Raw genomic sequence first — 18,313 nt, forward strand, 5'->3', positions numbered from 1 at the left:
TACTCTTTCCTACTATATTCATGTCTTACTACATCTGAAATTGTTTGCTAAGTACACAGCAATCGATGAGATCATTTATCCCCAATCTTCACTAAACATGCTATATTTTAAAGAATTAATATCTAACTTTGTATTTTTCAGGCAGAAGGTCAATTTTATTTGTCTATTTTAGATTAGTCTCCAAAATCACAATCAGCATTATCTGACAGTTTACAGAGATCATATCTAATAAAAAAAAAAAGTAATTAAAACTTCAGTCCTACAGCTTGGTAGTCATCAGACCACAGCCAATAAACCAAAGGGCTCATAGCTTCTCACAGAGCAAAAGCTGCTTCAGTGTTCATGCATATACATCGCTACCTACGGTGCTTGGTTACACTTTGCACCAGGCTACCCGTACCCTGTGGCAAGGTCAAATTGTGAGTGAAAGAAAACAAACTTAAGAGCAAGGATATTTCCCATAGATTTCATCCCTTTCCATGAACTAGAACGCCCTCTGATCCAGATCTCCCCAGTCCCAAGGACACTAAATAATTTCAGGTGAAAGAAATGTCAAAGATAAAAGGAGCATAGAGTGTCTGGGCTAGAAGGCAATTTAAATCATCAAATCCAATCATCCATCCAACAATGTCCAATACCCCAGCCTTTGCTTCAATGGAACTTGCAGATTTTCCATTACTGAGTATATATAATGATATATATGCTGAGAAAATGTGTTTGCAGATGATCATGTTAGCAATAAAAAAGGGATGGCTAATTAGACTGGTCAGAACTGACATTCACTGACAGTGACATTCACTGACCACATTTCATGTTTTACTGAGTGCGCCGGGCTACTATGCCTAATGCAAGAAGTTGGCCCCTTCCTTCCTTCCTCTCACGTTTTTCACGACCCATGTCCGGCCCTGTGGTTTATTGCTGATTTCCCTGTGACTGAATGATAGGGTGAGACCCATGATACAGAACTCCCATCCAATTCCATGGTTAGGGAGGAGGAAGTCCCTCATAAAATTCTTGATCCAAGCCTCATTCCCCAATCCAGTCTGTTTGAGATACTGGAAGAAAGTAACAAAGGCAATACTATTCACGTTTGGGTAGTAAGCCTTTTGTGTACACCCCAAATTAAAAAAAAAAAAAAAGAAAGAAAGAAAAGAAAAAAGGAGAGGCAGGAAGTACCACGAACCCCTAACATCCATGCGTGATAGACGTTACTCAAGGTGTCAATAACGCGATGATAATGCCGCTGCCCTCAAATAAGACACACACATGAGGTATAAAGCATTACAGCTGATTGGACAAAACTGTAGCCTGGATAAATCATTTAGTTACTTAGATAATTTATGTCCCAAAAAGGCAGCCTTTAGGTAGGTAGCATATTTAACTATATTAAGTAATATAAATACAAACATGCAAATTATATATGTCATGCCTTCAACAGCCAGGAAACTGTAAAATTCCCAATACAACTTTTTACTAGAAATGATTTTGAAAAAAAATGAAAAAAATGATTTTGATATTAATGAAATAGACTGAAACAGAGCTAAAGGATGCATTTTAACAGATAAAGAGACTTATTAATAGGAATTTTGCACAGCTTTGCATATTTGATATCCTTAGAGGTAGGCTGGCTGAAGCACCTATCAGGTGTCTCAGATGTTTATAGATGCAGGCTGCTCTGACTGGTCAGTACTACACGGAGGCCTATACCATCAACCGTCAAATATTCTTTTTTTTTTCTTTTCTTTTCCTTTTTTTTTTTCCTTTTTTTTTAACCGTCAAATATTCTTAGTGCCATCTCTACATGTACATGAATGAAAAACACAGATGAGTACCCATCTCACAGAATTAGTTACGAGTAATGCTATAAAGTGCTTCGAATCCCATCCTTGGTCTTACTTACAGTGCTTTGCAAACGGTATGCTGTGACTCCGGAGCTATGGAGACACTCTGGTGGGATGGAAAGTTCAGCCACGTTTCTCCTACCCTCTCAGAGCAGCTCAATCACTAGGGGACCTCAACCTCCTGTCCCAGTCACCTCCTTCCCAGAGAATTAAGCAACAAAACTTTTCTATTCCTATTCTTTACTAGGTTAGGAAGCAGTCACTCTGAGCGATGTGCGCATATGTATAAGTGTAATAACCAGTTGCCTGCTCCACAAGGACAGTTACAATCTAGTAGAATTTTTAAAGAACTCATTTAAACATTTACAAATGCAAATAACTACTAACTAGCCATTAATTATCTGCCTTTCCTATGCTGAATAAGGCTGGCCATCCTCATTCACTGTTGGAAACTGTCAAGACACATTTTCTCATTTTGTATCAATCTGCTTTCTAGCCTACAGAAATCAAATAAAATTAATAATTCTGTGTTATCTAAATTTGGAAGCCTTAATCTATTACTTTTCCATCTGAAGACCACTGCCTTAGAGGAGAAAAAAAAAAAAACACTCAGCAAGTAGAAGCTGAAATGCTATTCATAGATTCCATATCAGATAAAAGAAATGTTCCCATTTGGAGTCCTCTAAAACCGGGAGTCTTTTCATTACAATGGGGTAGAAAACAACCTACAGCAAGACCACCTTCATATCAGCTGCTAAGTCCGGTTTACGCTTTTCTTACTTCATTTTGTTCTTAATAACCCTAGCCAGTTATCTCCATTTTTATCACATCTATTGAACAAGACCTTTCATCTGTCTACCTAGTACGTTTTTCCTTTGGGGAATCACTCTCCCCATAGTAACCTGCTTTGGCTCACGGGTTCTGGTGAGCCCACCCAGCCCTAGGAAGGCCCAGACGCCCCAAGCCAGGGCTATCAGAAATGCCCCCAGGAAGTTCTGTGAAGGCTTCTGCACAGGTTCTCCAGGTTCCTGGATGGTCATTAACTTAAGGACCACGGAACCCGAGCTGCAGGGGCCAGAGAACCCAGATCTGAGGGCCAGTGCAGACTACGTTCAACAGTGAGTCAGTGAGAACCAGCGTCAACTGATTGCGATGTCTCTTGCAATAAATAAAGTATCTTGCAAGTGCCACTTTGGTGTTTTGAAATCGGTAAAAGGCAGTCTTCTTCTCTTGTCGGAGTACAACTTTACTCTTGCTTCAGAATTGGCAGCTATCACATTAGCAGCCAAGGTGACTATGTAGACGCGTGATGGGAAAAGGGAAAAGAAGTGCCTTTCTTAGCGCGCAGAAAGGGGTGCACGCATGGGTTCATCTAAGAAATATAATACCTACTTAACGTTTTTCTTCTGTGCATTAGCAAAATCATGACTTGTGGTCATTCCCTTTCCTTCCTTACTAATTACGTTGCCATTCTACCTAGAAAATTCTCAGGCCTTCCTGGAGACAAGTCTAAACTGGGATGATGCCAAACGTGTAAAACAGCAAGCAGGCCGGCAAATCTGAGACGTGAGCAAGCTGGCAGAGAGAATAGCAAAGTGAAAAGACAGAGAAGTAAGGGAATGCCTCGAATGAGACTTTTTTTAAAAAAGATTTTACTTATTTATTCATGAGAGACACACAGAGAGAGGCAGAGACACAGGCAGAGAGAGAAGCAGGCTTCATGCAGGGAGCCCGATGTGGGACTCGATCCTGGGACTCCAGGATCACGCCCCGGGCCAAAGGCAGGTGCCAAACCGCTGAGCCACCCAGGGATCCCTTGAATGAGACTTTTTTTTTTTGAAAAAGCACAGAGCCCAGCACAAAATAAGTATTCACTGTCCCATCTCTATTTTACTTAGTTTCAGAGGAATCACTCATTTATGATTTATTCTTCCCTCATTGCTAATATTTTTTCCCCATTTCTGAAAGGACCTGATGAGCAGGAGGTCTTGGTCCATAAATTCTAGAGTAAATGCCAAAGAGTTAGTGTTAAGAAACAAGGTCACACACCTGGGAGAGCCGGATTACCTGGATGGTATATCTTCTGAGGCAGATTGGGGTCGGCCCTGTGACACCGAGCACTGTCTGCTGAATGGCATTCTGCGTTCATTTGGGTAAGGGGCGAGAAAACAGTCGAAGAGGGCAGAAAGAACGTGCTGGACGGGTACAGAGGCCTTGGACTCCAGATAGGAGATCGATCAGCACACCTAAACCTGCAGCGCGCACTCCGGAGGGCAGCGTTTATGAGCCCAGCTGCAACCTCTCCCGCATACCTCCACCACGTACTAAAGGGCTTGTGGGAAGAAAAGAAGCAGCAATAATTCAGCACCAAGCAAAAGCAAAGCAGACAGCAGGAAGAAAAGGGGGAAAAAAGGAAAACACCAGAATCCATAAATTCACAATCCCTATTGTGATCAAAGTTAAGAAAACTCTGGGCTTCAAAAACTCTTGAACTTGTTGAATTTGAGAGTGATGGAACATGCTATTTCTGGTGTTTGACCCTACAACCTTGTCCCTTTTCTGGTTGGAACCGCAGTGTCATTGAGCCGCCTGCCACAGGCATGCACAATTAAATCATTCCTTAAGAGCCATTAGCATGACAAAAACAATTGCTACCAAGGTTAATTTCTTTAGTAACCTTTAAATTTATTTTAGACATAAGTCACCAAGTGTGTATCAATAATTATTTGATTTGTGGATGTTTCTGACAAAACAGAAAAAAAAGAGCCGTCTTCTAAGATACATGATGATAAATGAAATAATAGACCAAAAAGGATGATTGGAACATTCTTCTCATCTTGAGTAGCACAACTTAAAAGTCAACGATTCTCATGGTCAAGAGGCTATTGTCATAATTTCCAAAAAACTTTATGCTCTTGGATCATGGTATCACTCTTATTTGGTGTGGAGAAGTGAGAGAACACATAAAGCAAACAAATGTACCAGTGTCGCAGAGTAAACTAATGAACAGAGACATTTAAACAACATTACGGGTTTTCATCATGGAAAACCAAAATAATTAGCAGTTTTCAATGAAAACGCTTCCTACTTCTTTTATAAATCATAAAACAGAGGCACTTTTGTCAGGAAATTACTGTGCAATACTATCTTTCTTTCTTTTCTTTCTTTTTTTTTTTTTTCCTGTTTCAAAATAATGGCTTAGCAAGCCATTAACACTTTAAACCTCATGTAACTTTTTCACAATTTAAATTCAATACAGACACACTCATGCTTATAAAGGAAAGGGACAAAATAAGGTGGAACAAAGACATAATACTGAGGGAAAGTGGGATGATGAGAAAAATCACCCACCAAGAGAACTTTGTTGGACCCTTAAACCAGCTCCTTTTAGGCTCGTCCCACCTGAAGATGCATTAACCAATTTTTGGCAAATCTCCTAAACTGAAGTCACTTTATGCTGTGTGTTACATACACTACTGGCAGTATCTACATTTTCCTTCCTCTTTAGATGTCTATTTAAGTCTCAACAAGCCATTAAATTAACTGCAAATTTCAGTATTACCAAGCCATAGCCTCTCGGCAATTACAAACAGGGTATGTGTCCGTGTCTCATCATCCCAGAGATTAAGCAAAACTACGTATTTAGTTGAAGATCAAAAGAAGACCCGTGATCTCATGGTAAGAATTAAAGTTGATATTACCTTGAAAAACTCTGCCTCTGTTAAGCAGTGCCACCAGACGAACACAGCTTCCCATAGCTCATTTTGATTGATATGTGGTATCTGTCACTGAGGCTAGAATCCAAAATGTAATGCATACATTACCAGAACGTCAGATCTGTGGTCCCCCTAGTAGTATCTATTGAACAACAGGTATGGTCATTGAGGGTTAAAAAAAAAAAAAAAAAAAAAAAACTAAAAAACGCAGAAAGAACAAAATCCCAGAAATGAAAGCAGTCTTGATGTTAATGGAATCAGAATCAGCCTCCTTACTGTACCCCAATTGCCACTGCCCCAGTTCAGACCCTCATTACACATGACTAACTTATCTCAAGGGCTTCTTAGTTTCTCAGCTTTCCTGGCTTCTCTATATCCAGCCTCGCTCCCTACCTCCACTCTCAGTCCACTCTGCACACAAAAGTCAATAATATTGTAGTAACATTACGTGGTGACTACACTTATTGCAGTAAGCACAGAGGGATGTACAGGATTGTGCAATTAATATGTTGTACACCTGAAATTAATACAAGATTAAGTTCATTGAATAAAAAAAACGATTATGCTCATAATACTTCAATTTAAATAAATCATTTTTGAAAACAGATTGTCTTACCATTGCCCACTCCCTGAATCCCCTCTTTAGAAAGAGAGAGAGAAAATACTAAATAGAATGGGCTACTGTGTAGGACCCTATAGCACATAGTTTTGCCTTCAGAGTCTCCCCTCTGACTCCATCTTATTATTCAAAATTTATTTTCTACTCCTACTAGATTTGTCTTTTGTTGTTTACTTTGTTGCATTGTATATATTTGGCAATTTACTTTGAATTCTTTTGGGAATGTGACTGGGTATGAATTTATTAAATATTCATTTAGGTCTACCTGCAAGCTACCCATTCTGTGAAACTTTTCTATTCTCCTCCGGGGAGCTAGTCACACCCCTTTATGCTACTGTGTCATTTCAGAGTCGCCTCTATTCAAGCACTTACCCAATAATGTTGTAATTCATTACTGGTTCCATTTTTAACATTTTAAAATTTGTGACATTTAACCTAAAAAAATCAATTATATACATAATTACATACATAATCAATTAAAGACCACGTTGTACTACATACCAATTACATATACCAAACCTCAGAGGGTCAGGTCTGACTCCAAAGTTTGTATCTCAACAATTGTACAGTAGTAGTTTTTATAAGCAAAATCATCCATAATTTAATGGAGAAATTTCCCAGATTCCTAATGCCAAGTAAGGCTGGATTTAAAAGAATAAGTAATTAATAATTCATACCTAATCACATTCCCAAGGGGATTCCAAGCAAATTGCAAGATGTCCTCAGTCATAAGGGATACTATCATCTCAATAATTTCTCCATGATCAAAAAACAAAAAAAAACAATCACATAAAATGATTCTTTTCAGTTAGAAGACACATCATGCATTTTAAAATGCTAAAAATATTGGGGTAGGGTATGTCTTAAAATTGAAGAAGTACAGAAAAAACTTAAATAATTACACATGTGCAAGTCTACAAAGAAGTAGTCCAGGGGATCCCCAGGTGGCTCAGTGGTTTAGCACCTGCCTTCAGCCCAGGGCGTGATCCTGGAGGCCCGTGATCGAGTCTCACATCGGGCTCCCTGCATGGAGCCTGCTTCTCCCTCTGCCTGTGTCTCTCTGCCTCACTCTTTCTGTGTGTCTCTCATGAATAAATAAATAAGTAGTCTTTTTTAAAAAGTACTCCAGAGAGCTACAAAGGCACAGAGAGAGAAGGGACCAGGAGGGCATCCCTATGAATGTAACATCTAAGTTGAACCCTAAGCATGTGTACGGGGAACTGGTGGCACTGGCCACATAGAAACGTGTACCCTTAGCAGAGTCAATAACAGCAACCTTTTTAGTCTTGGAACATAATGGTGAGGCTCCATACACCATTATGGGTCCCCGGATGTACCAGCCCTTGAATATAACTAGTCACACCTGAACAGCCAAATCAATAACCACGTTTCCACAGTTCTGAGTCTCATCTCTAAATCTGCACAAATAGCACTGAGGGATGCCTCGGGGGTTAGTGTCCTCGGATACAAGAGTGCTGACAATATTACAATATCCTACTTTGGTCTCCTCGTCTGGAAACTCTGGCATCACCGCTACTGTTAACGTCTCCCGTGTAATTGTCATTGACTCTGCCAAGGGTGCATCTTTTCTCTTCGTCTGTGACTACATCTAAATGACCATGGTCTTTCAAGTCTATGACTCAGAACGGACTCCCACACGCCCACCACCAGCCTCCTGGTCTCTCCAGGTTCCCAAGCCCCAGGCGCTTAGCTCACTGAAGCCTCAACCAAGTAGCCTCCCTTCCTCCTAGAGACGACTGAGGAATTTTTTCCAAGGCCCAGTATTTCTACCAGGTATCTTTCAGTGTCTGTCTCAGTTGTTATACAAATTTGTTCTTTCTCCATCATCAGCTTGACTTCTCTTTTTAATATTCCCAATTCCAAGTTGCCTTTTTTCTAAATATCCCCAAAAATTATTATTCACAATTCTCATACAATGAAATCCAAAATCTTTTAGTTGCCAGAAGGAGCTACCAAATAATTTCATCCGATCACAAACTTTTATATCGGGGTCTCATGTCTGGGGAGATACTGTATTTCAATCTTGCTATCTGCTTGCCATGCAGGTATTAAGTATAGGTCAAATTAAACATTCCTGGCAAAATTCTTTCTACACATCCTCACTTTGGGCTTTTTCCATTTTCATTTAGAAAAAGACATTGATGTCAAGGCTCTGAGAAGGAAAACTAGGAAATTTTAGGAGAAAAAATTATGGCAATATAAAAGAATAAAGTTATCATTAGATGTAGGGGTCCAGGTTTCAAGTCTATAGTAGATCTGTTGATCTACTATACAAACTACATGCCTAAAGAATTTAAGTACTTAATAATATTCAACATCATCACACAAAGAATTAATGCTATAAAAATAACTAATATAAATCAGAAAAATGGAACAAAATATTGATAAATGAATCTGATCTTTAAAAACTTCTTAGATGTCATCTCCAAAAATCTTGACAGTCTATTTTTTTCAGTCTTGACAAGCAGTCCATAAAATTTAAGAAGTTATTTACAAATGTAGAAAATAAATTTCATTTCAGTTGACTTACATGATGATGTCTAACATAATTTGTATATTAAATATTCTTCTATCATTTCATAGTAAATATAAGGCATAAAACACAGGAGGAAGCTGGAAGGCAAGCAAAGCTGTAGAAATTAATTCCAAGTATGTTCTGATAAGAGACGTAAAGAAAGAAAATGAAGTAAGTTCACAGTAACCCTACTAACCTTCTTAAATTCTCCACACATCTAAAGCTGTAACACACTTCACACTTCTCTCTACTCTCATCAATTAAAAAAAAAAAAATGCTTTTAAACACACTTTTTAAAGATCTTTTCTTTTTTCCAAACTGTTTTAGGAAATGAAGATACTGTGTTTCAAATCATCTAAATTATAATTACTAAGTCAGTCCTCTTTGAAAATAAATCTCTTTTGTCTACTTGTCAAAATCTATTTGTTTTTAATTTGGAGTGATACTTCCCAGAGAAATTAAAGAACATTCATCCAATTCTTTTACACTCTTAATAGGAATTCTATTTTTAAAAATAATAGTAAATATAGAAAACAAACATATGATTACCAGAGGGGAGGTGGGTGAAGGGATGGGTGAAGTCGGTGAAGGGGATTAAGAGTATACTTATCTTAAAGAGCACTGAGTAATGCATAAAATTGTTGAATCACTGAAATCAATATAACACTGTATGGTAGCTATATTAGAACTGAAAATAAATACATACATACATACAAACATACATACATACATAAAGTCAACCACTTGGAGAAATAATAGCACTGAAAATTTAACACCATAAAATAAAAATGAGGATGAAACAAATCACTGAGAAATTGATACTTCCATCAACAAAAAGTTGTCTTTTTGCACCTCTATTCAAGGTTGTTTTTTCGACTGGGCTTTGTCTATTTTTGTGAGTTTTTTATCTTTTAGGAAATATAGAAAACTACCAGACCAAGTTCTAGAAATGTCTCCTATCCACACACCCCTACAAGATCAGGAAACAAGCTTTAATAGACTTCCTGGACTCATTCTATAAAGATTACTACATTTCTTCCTAATACTTTTGCAACAGAAAACTTCTAAAATACAGCATTTTTACTCTCTTGTTAAAATCAGCCCCCTCCTTCTTTTTGAAACTGGGTTTTTGTCTTATACTTTTCTGACTGTCCTGTTTCCCGGCTACCCCCTAGACTACCTGCACTGGCCCTTCTCGCCACCTCCTTTCCCCCAGAGGCAGATGTTTCTCAAAGCTCTCCCACTCCACTCCATTCCTCAGTTCCATTCACCGCCGTATCTCAACTCCCAGGTTTCTTTAAAAAAAAAAAAAGACTCATCTGCCTATAACACTCTAACATTAGCATGAATTGAACCTTTAAATCAATCTTGTGTCCTAAAGCCAAGTATAAGTTCTTTGGAGAGAAAGAATTTTTCCCACTTGTTGGTTGGTGCCACAGAGCCTAATATCAGACTTTGCATTCTGTAGGTGTCTGAGAAATATTTTGCTGTTTGCTGAATAAGAAACCTGTTGAAGGTAGCATGCTTTCTGAATTAAGAGTCCAAACTAGAACTCAAGGCCTTTGATTCCCAGCTCTGAGTTTGATCCTCAAAGTCTGCTAAGCCATCAAGGAACAGTTCTTCTCAGAGAGTCTTATAAAAGCAATTATAAGTAAAAAAGTAAATTATAAGTAAAAAAGATCAGAATTAAGACTTTAAAAAAAAAAAAAGAATTAAGACTTAGGGGGTGCGTGGGTGGCTCAGTTGGTTAAGTGGTCGACTCTTGATTTCAGCTCACATAATGATCTCAGAGTCCTGAGATCAAACCCTACACATCAGCATCCGTGCTCAGCATGGAGTCTGCTTGGGATTCTCTCTCTCCTTCTCCCTGCCCCTCCCCCTGCTTGTGGCCACATGCTCGCTCTCTCTCTCAAATAAATAAATAAATCTAAAAAAAAAAAAAGAATTAAGACTTAGACTCTAGGACCCCATTGTAGGAAGACTGAATTTTAACCTGATTTTTCTGTCGTTTAATAACCATATAAAATAACTTCTGTCGTGGTTTTCTTACCTGAAAAATAGGGACTGAAAACTACCTGCCACGCTTATTGAGAAAAAGCAATCTGTAAATGATAAAATATTGGAAAATGCAAGGTTATTATTATTGTCTCATAAATCCAAAATAACAAACCCAGCCCTTCTGCTAGCAAAGGATATTTGGTTGTGCTCATTCATCATCAATGAAATCACTTAAAGATACACACTTCTAAACAAAAGAATTTTGCTCTCAGGAAGAGCAACCTTCCAAATGGAGAAGCTTCTCTACAAAAACGGGATTAGAAGACCATGCATTAAGCCAGGAAAAATTTGAACTTTCACACTCTTCTCAGATACAGATGCTAACATTTTTGTGCTTTTTAATTTTTGCCAAGGCAACCAAATCACCGATTTTGGAAAGACAACTATATAACATGGTTTAAAAAAAAAATCAATTTGTTCTAAGCGACTATTTATTCTTTCCCCTTGAAGGAATTACATGCATGGGTTATTTCATGACATGTAAGAAAACATCTTTCATTTTTATGATGTATATGGCACCACTTGTGACTTTGGTGCTCATGTCTTAAAGACTATAACTTGCTCATAAAAATAAATCAGATGTTTCTGCAGAGCCATGTAATGCTGCTGCCGTCTGCTTACCCCCAGTACCTAATGAGGCATGAGACAGGTTCTGAGAACAATCAAGTTGTTTACTCTCCTCTGGCTAATAAAGAACAACAGAAAAGTATTAGAGTCTATATTCATCTATATCATAGAAGAAACGGACATGGGGGAAAGCAAAAGGTCTTCAACATTAAAATGCCTGACGGTGGTGTCTATAACAAGGCAAAAGTAAGTGATGGTGAACAAGCAGGAATTAGGGCAATCCATCAACAGCACCAGGACAAAGCAGAACAGGTGCCAGTGACAGCTAAGGATGCTGTCCTCATCTCTCTGGGCCCCACGTCATCCTCAAAATGGACCTTTTTTGTGAACATAGTATGGAGCGCAGTCCTGAGAGAGAGAAGAATTGCCTCTTAACAGAGGGCACCAAGAAGCATGAAATCTCATGATGCAAATAATTCTAGCTTTGGGAATGTCTCCTTCAAAATTAAAACACATCAGGGCGCCTGGCTGGCTCAGGTGGTAGAGCATGGGACTCTTGATCTCGGGGTTATAAGTTCAGGCCTCATGTCGGGCGTAGAGATTGCTTAAAAATAAAATCTTTAAAAAAAAAATTTTAAACACCTAAAGCTTGGCTTTACAGAGGAAAATGGTAACTCTGGAAGGAGTAACATTTTTATTGTATAGTCATTTAAAATGCACTGATCCATTTTAGAGAGTATTTTAAGAGGAAGGTGAAACCGCTCTAGTAAAACTCTCCCCTATTTCTTTTTCTTTTTTCTTTTTTTCTTTTTTCTTTTTTATTTTTTTATTGGAGTTCAATTTGCCAACATATAGCATATCACCCAGTGCTCATCCCGCCAAGTGCCCCCCTCAGTGCCCGTCACCCAGTCACCCCAACACCCTGCCCACCTCCCCTTCCACCACCCCTTGTTCGTTTCCCAGGGTTAGGTCTCTCATGTTTTGTCTCCCTCACTGATATTTTCACTCATTTTCTCTCCTTTCCCCTTTATTTATTCCCCCTTTTTCCCCCCTTCACTAATTTTTATTCCCCAAATAACTTTTTTCACTCAGCATCATACCCTCCAGGTCCATCCACCTTGAAGCAAATGGTGGGTATTTGTTGTTTCTAATGGCTGAGGAATATCCCACTGTATACATAGACCACATCTCTCCCCTATTTCTATTGAAAAACATCACTGATTAGCAACCTTCCTGCTGAAGCAAACCCCACCCCTTCCAGGCCCTGGGCAGCAGCAGGGAAAGGGGAGCCACCCACCCACCGAGCCAACCCACAAAAGCACTCACCGACCAGCTCACAAATTCTGAATCCTGTTTTGTGGCCTAGGAGAAGAGCCAGGTAGTGAGGCCACGTAGCTTCACAAACGTCTGATTTATTATGGTCGTGGCCCTGCTGGTAGAGGAAACAAGCTTACACAGCGTCTGAGTTTCCCTCAAAGACACAGATGCACTATATCCCTTTATTTACCTCTCCAGGGCTTTTGTCTACACCTCCCCACCACCCCAGTGTTCTTCCTAAGAGAAGAGAGTTCACAAAATCTCTCCCAGCACCACCGTGGTTACTTTTATCCCTCTGGTAAATTCTGACTTCCTAAAATATTAACAGAAGTGTCAGGGATACTGCGGAACATTTGTCCAAAGTGGCTGCACCAATTTAGCTCTGACCAGGAAGAGGAGAGTTTCGGTTGCTCTGCATCCTTGTTGAAAGCACTCCTCATCACTCTAGCCACTCTGCTCTCTGTGTGCTGCCGTCTACACAGCGTCTCATTGTCCTATCGCGTCGCACTGGCGACCAAACAAGTTCAGAACCTGTCTATAGATTTATTGGCCTTTTGTATATCCATTCCTGTGACATGCCCATTCAAGCCTTTGCCCCCTTTAGATTGAACTACTTGCCTTTTTTTTTTTTTTTTTGGAACTGTTCATCTTTTACTTAAAGATTTCAAGGAGTTCTTTACATATTCCAGATACGAGTCCTATGCTGATATATGCATTACAAACACCTTCTCTCAGTCTAAGGCTTGCCTTTTCACTTTCCTGATGATGTCTTTCAGTAAACAGAAGTTCTTGATGTTGATGAAGTCAGATTTATCAACCATTCCTTTTATGAATTATGCTTTCTAATATCCTGTTTAAGAAGCGTCTGCCTAAAAAAAAAAAAAAGAAGCGTCTGCCTACCTCTAGGTCATGAATATCTCCTTCTACATTTTCTTCTTTAAGTTTTACTTTTTTTTTCTTTTTAGATTTAGTTCTATCATCCAATTTGAACCATAACTGGCGAGTAGTATGAGCTACAGAACAACATTCATATCTTTCCCCATACAGATATCCAATCGATTTAGCATCGTTTATTGAAAAGACTTTCTTTTTCCCAATGAATTTCAATGATTTGCTCACCATAAATTAGGTAAGCATAAATATGTGTTTCTGTTTCTTGGGCTCTCCTTTGTTCCACTGGTGCTCCCTGGAGAAAGTCCAAAATCAGTAGAGAATAAGAAGCAGAATCTGTTTGGTAATATCAACTAAGGATAAACCCATCATATAACCTAGCCATTCCACTCCCTTCTTGCTATAGACCCAAGAGAAATGAGTACGTATGTCCCCCCCAAGATATGGACAAAGATGTCTATCACATCTTCATTCATCATGGTCAAAAACCACAACAAATCTAAATATCTACCAATAGAAGAATGAGCAAATCAATTGTCCTCTATTCATACAATGAATAGCAATTTACAGAGCCGCACAGCAGATGCGTATTACTGGGTAGCCATAGAAAAGAACAAGCTATTGCTGTGTACAGCAATATGGAAAACCTTACAGACATATAATGAATAAAACAAGCCAGGCCCAAGAGTCCATAATGATTCCTTCAGATGAAGTTCAAAAACAGGCAAAAGTAACCTGTGGTACTAAAGTCAGAATGGTGACTACCTCTAGGGCAAGCGAGAAGAGGGTACCGACAGGAAAGGAGCATGAGGGAGCTTTGTAAGGATCTGGAAATATTCCGTCTTGGTGTGATGGTTACATGGGACTGCAGATGGAGAAAAATTCATCAAGATGTAAATTGAAAACCTGAGCATCTTACTGCATGTTACTGTCTTAGTTTCCATCACTGCCCTAACAAGCAGTCACAAATTTAAGATGTTAAAACAATACCAATGTATTATCTCAGAGTGCCATGGGTAAGAAGTCCAAATTGGCTCAACTGGTTTCTCTGTAGCAGGTTTCCCAGGACCCAAATCAAACCGATGGCAAGCTAGGCTCGTATCAGGAAGGTCTCGGAAGGATCCTCTTCCCAGTTCACTCAGGCTGTGGGCAGAGGCCAGCTTCTTGCTATTCTAGGACTGCAGTCCCCAAGGCCTTGGTGCCTGTCAGCGAGGGGCTATCCTTAGCTCTTGGGGCCTCCTTCCATCTTTGTGCAGGGCCCTCGCATCTCAGAGTCTTCTCAGGTGTGGAATCTCTCGGACTTCCCCTACAGCATCTCTTCTGTCTCCCTCGTCAGCCACATCTCTCTGACTGATTCTTCTACCTTCTTTTTTGCTTTAAAGGACTCATGGGATTACATTGGGTTTACCTGGATAATCCAGTAGAATCTCCTTATTTTCAGACCCATAACCTTAATTACATCTGCAAAATCCTTTATGACATTTAATGTAACATATGAAACAGGATCTAGGGATTAAAGAGTGGATATCTTTGGAGAGAAGGGCATTATTTGAACAATCACAATTATCTTCGATAATTTTTTAATATAGTAACGTGCAAAGAGAGGTCACTCACTAAAGAAACTAGTGGTGCATGCATGCAGCTCCTCCTCGCCCTGGACTTCTATCCCATTTGGTCTTATTCCAGTTATGTCCTTGACTCACTTCATTTTGTGATCTCAAGAAAGTCAAATATTCATACATAGCCTACTCCTCCTTATTTCATCTGTATCATCACGTACATTACCAACCGAGGCATATGCTTCTAAATCCACTGAGATAATACATTCCATTGTTAACATGGAATGAAGAAATATCTGACATATAAAACTACATCATTTGTTTTATCTACTAACCCCTTCAACCAAATACATTTTTTCTTTTTTTTTTTTTTTTTAGGAAACTCCACCCCTAATATGGGGCTCGAACCCACAACTCCAAGATCAAGAGTCAACATGCTGTACCGACTGAACCAGCCAGGCACCCCCCCCGCCCCCACCGCAAATATATTTTATATGCTTAGTCATTGATCCAATTAACCACATTTCCCTCTAGTCAATTCTGTTGGTCATATGGCACATCTTTAAACATTAATAACGATATTTCAAAAAAAATTTAAGAACAATATTTCATTATTGCCTAGGCACTATGTCAAACATAGTTTACACAACTATGCTTTCAAAGAGCAAACATGCTTAAGAAGTTACTTGCAATTTTAGTTGACTCACTCCAGTTTAGTTCACAACTCATCCTTACAAATATTATTTTTACATGAAGATTTATGGAGGAAAAAAAAAAAGTCACCCAAACTACTTGGTAATTTATGCAGATGTGCTGTCAAAATCTGATGTACTTTCAACTTCCAAAGCACGTATGTTCTTGCGCTGTTTTCCACATAATCCAGCATCAAATAAAGTCGTCAGTAATTTCGACTTGATTGCACTATAATTATTCAAATATCCTTAATTTTATGCTCTGGCCTAATTTCCATATTCGTTGTTATCATTAAAAATGATTATTATAGATAATGTACCTAAAGTGCTTCCATTAATTGGAAAATGCAATTCTTGAACAATAATAGTCATAACAAAAACAACTCAATATAAAGGCCACTATGGCAATGTAGCTGTCCTTATCAACATGAATCAGGCTTGAATGCCATAATCTCAGCGCCTAATGGTCCCCTTCCCATTGGGCATGATCGCTCCACGGGGGATACGACCACAGACTGATCAGCTACCGTGTCCCCACGCCAGGTCATCCTCCCTGAGGCCTCCCAAGAAAGGCAAGCTCCCAGGTGGAGATCAATGTCTTAAAAACAGCCACGTGTGCGGAAGCAGGGGTTTGCTTATTGCAGCTGCTCAGCAGGGCTCTGCACATCTTATCAATCAAGGAGGAGCAGCCACATTTCCTGTCCTCTGCAGGAAACAGAACCTCTAGCTGAGACTTAGCAGCAGGAATTCTAGCGGTTAGCCAGATGAGAAAAGAATTCGGGGTCAAGGAGAGAAGGAAAAGGTGAAAAGGAAGGTAAGAGAGGAGAGCAGAGTGCAGATAAGGAATTAGAGACTGTGTTTATCACGGATCCCTTTGCAGCGCATCCTGGGAGGTCTCCGCATGCCGCTTCTCTGGGGCCTGGAGAATCTGAGAAGTAGGCATAAAAACACGTCAGGAAAACAGGGTACCTGATAGGAAAAGAAGCTTTAAATCGGAGGTAGTATAAAAATTGTTTAAATGCTTAGCATTTTATTAACTTTGATTTTCACTAAGAGCTCATTTATTCTTCGCAACAGAAAAGCAGCCAACAGTTGAACCAAGAATCTGTTGTTATAAATTTGGAATATGTCTAGGTTAAGATCATCAAATTACCTCTGTCTAATTCTAACTTAAATTTTAGGGTAATTAAACAACTGAATTAAACTGTTAGCAAACTTCTGAAAGCCTAAAGAATATTGTGACAGTACCCAAACTCTTAATAACGCTGGTCTTTCAAAGTGGGGGGAAAAAAAGCCAGAGAAAACGGTTATATAGTCCTATTAGAAGTTTATAATTGTCAGTCTACCAGTTTATTAAACTTAATTTTTTTTTTTTTTATTGTCTCATTCTTCTAGAAAAACGGTAGGCTGGGGCAGCCTGGTGGCTCAGCGGTTTAGCGTTGCCTTCAGCCCAGGGTGTGACCCTGGGGACCGAGGATGGAGTCCCAACGTCTGGCTCCCTGTATGGGGCCTGCTTCTCCCTCTGCCTGTGTCTCTGTTTCTCTCTTCTCATGAATAAATAAATAAAATCTTTTTTAAAAAAAAATGTGATTGGGGATCCCTGGGTGGCTCAAAGGTTTAGCACCTGCCTCCGGCCCAAGGCGTGATCCTGGAGTCCCGAGATTGAGTCCCATGTTGTGCTCCTGGCATAGAGCCTGCTTCTCCCTCCTCCTGTGTCTCTGCCTCTCTCTCTCTCTCTATGCCTATTATAAATGAATGAATGAATGAATGAATGAATAAATAAATTTATCTTAAAAATAAACAAATAAATAAAAATTTAAAGATGTGATCATGATGACTTTGTTCTTTGCTTCTTATGTTTTTCAGTTTCCTTATATGCACATATTAACTTTTAAAAATTAAATTTTGGGGGGATCCCTGGGTGGTGCAGTGGTTTGGTGCCTGCCTTTGGCCCAGGGTGCGGTCCTGGAGACCCAGGATCGAATCCCACGTCGGGCTCCCGGTGCATGGAGCCTGCTTCTCCCTCTGCCTGTGTCTCTGCCTCTCTCTCTGTGTGACTATCATAAATAAATAAAAATTTTAAAAAAATAATAATAAAAAATAAAAAATAAATTTTTAAAAAACCTTAAAAAAATGGTAGGTTGATTTTTTTTTCTAAGAAAATAAACCTATACGTCACTTAAAAAATAGAAAAAGTTACATAAAAAAACCTATCAGGATGGCTAAATGATGCATGCGGTGAAACAAGAAACGGTGCCAAAGCTCTGCGGCCCAGCTGGGCAGGGGGCAAACAAAGGCAGCACCACTACCAGCTCAGGACAAATGACAATAATATGCTGTGACCTTTGAGCTCTGCAGGAGAAGCAATTTCCCATCCAGCCAGGAAGAAGAAAATATTAAATCTTAAAAGGGAGGTGTCTGTGAGTTACAGTAGAAGCGTCAAACAAATGATCTTCCCTGGAACTGGAGGGCCACTGTGCAAATCTCGGCGTCCGCGGGGGCAGGGGCCCCACAGCC

The 18,313-nt window shown here is 39.4% G+C and overlaps 2 long non-coding RNA genes across 2 annotated transcripts in view; both read right to left on the bottom strand.

Annotated features, from left to right (window-relative positions):
* LOC140624195 (uncharacterized) overlaps nt 1–18,313 on the bottom strand; it is a 172,144-nt gene that overhangs the window by 82,321 nt on the left and 71,510 nt on the right. Inside the window, exons 2-3 of the long non-coding RNA XR_012023708.1 lie at nt 12,664–12,766; nt 10,763–10,814 (exon numbers count right to left, since the gene is read on the bottom strand). This is a non-coding gene — a long non-coding RNA (uncharacterized lncRNA). The remainder of the gene's footprint in view (nt 1–10,762; nt 10,815–12,663; nt 12,767–18,313) is intronic.
* LOC140624379 (uncharacterized) lies at nt 3,897–8,419 on the bottom strand. The gene is made up of 4 exons (XR_012023858.1): nt 6,854–8,419; nt 6,549–6,611; nt 5,543–5,635; nt 3,897–4,173 (listed from the first exon to the last, which is right to left on the bottom strand). It is a non-coding gene; the product is annotated as an uncharacterized lncRNA (long non-coding RNA).

This window comes from Canis lupus, chromosome 34 (assembly GCF_048164855.1).
Source record: "Canis lupus baileyi chromosome 34, mCanLup2.hap1, whole genome shotgun sequence".
NCBI classification, from domain to species: domain Eukaryota; kingdom Metazoa; phylum Chordata; class Mammalia; order Carnivora; family Canidae; genus Canis; species Canis lupus.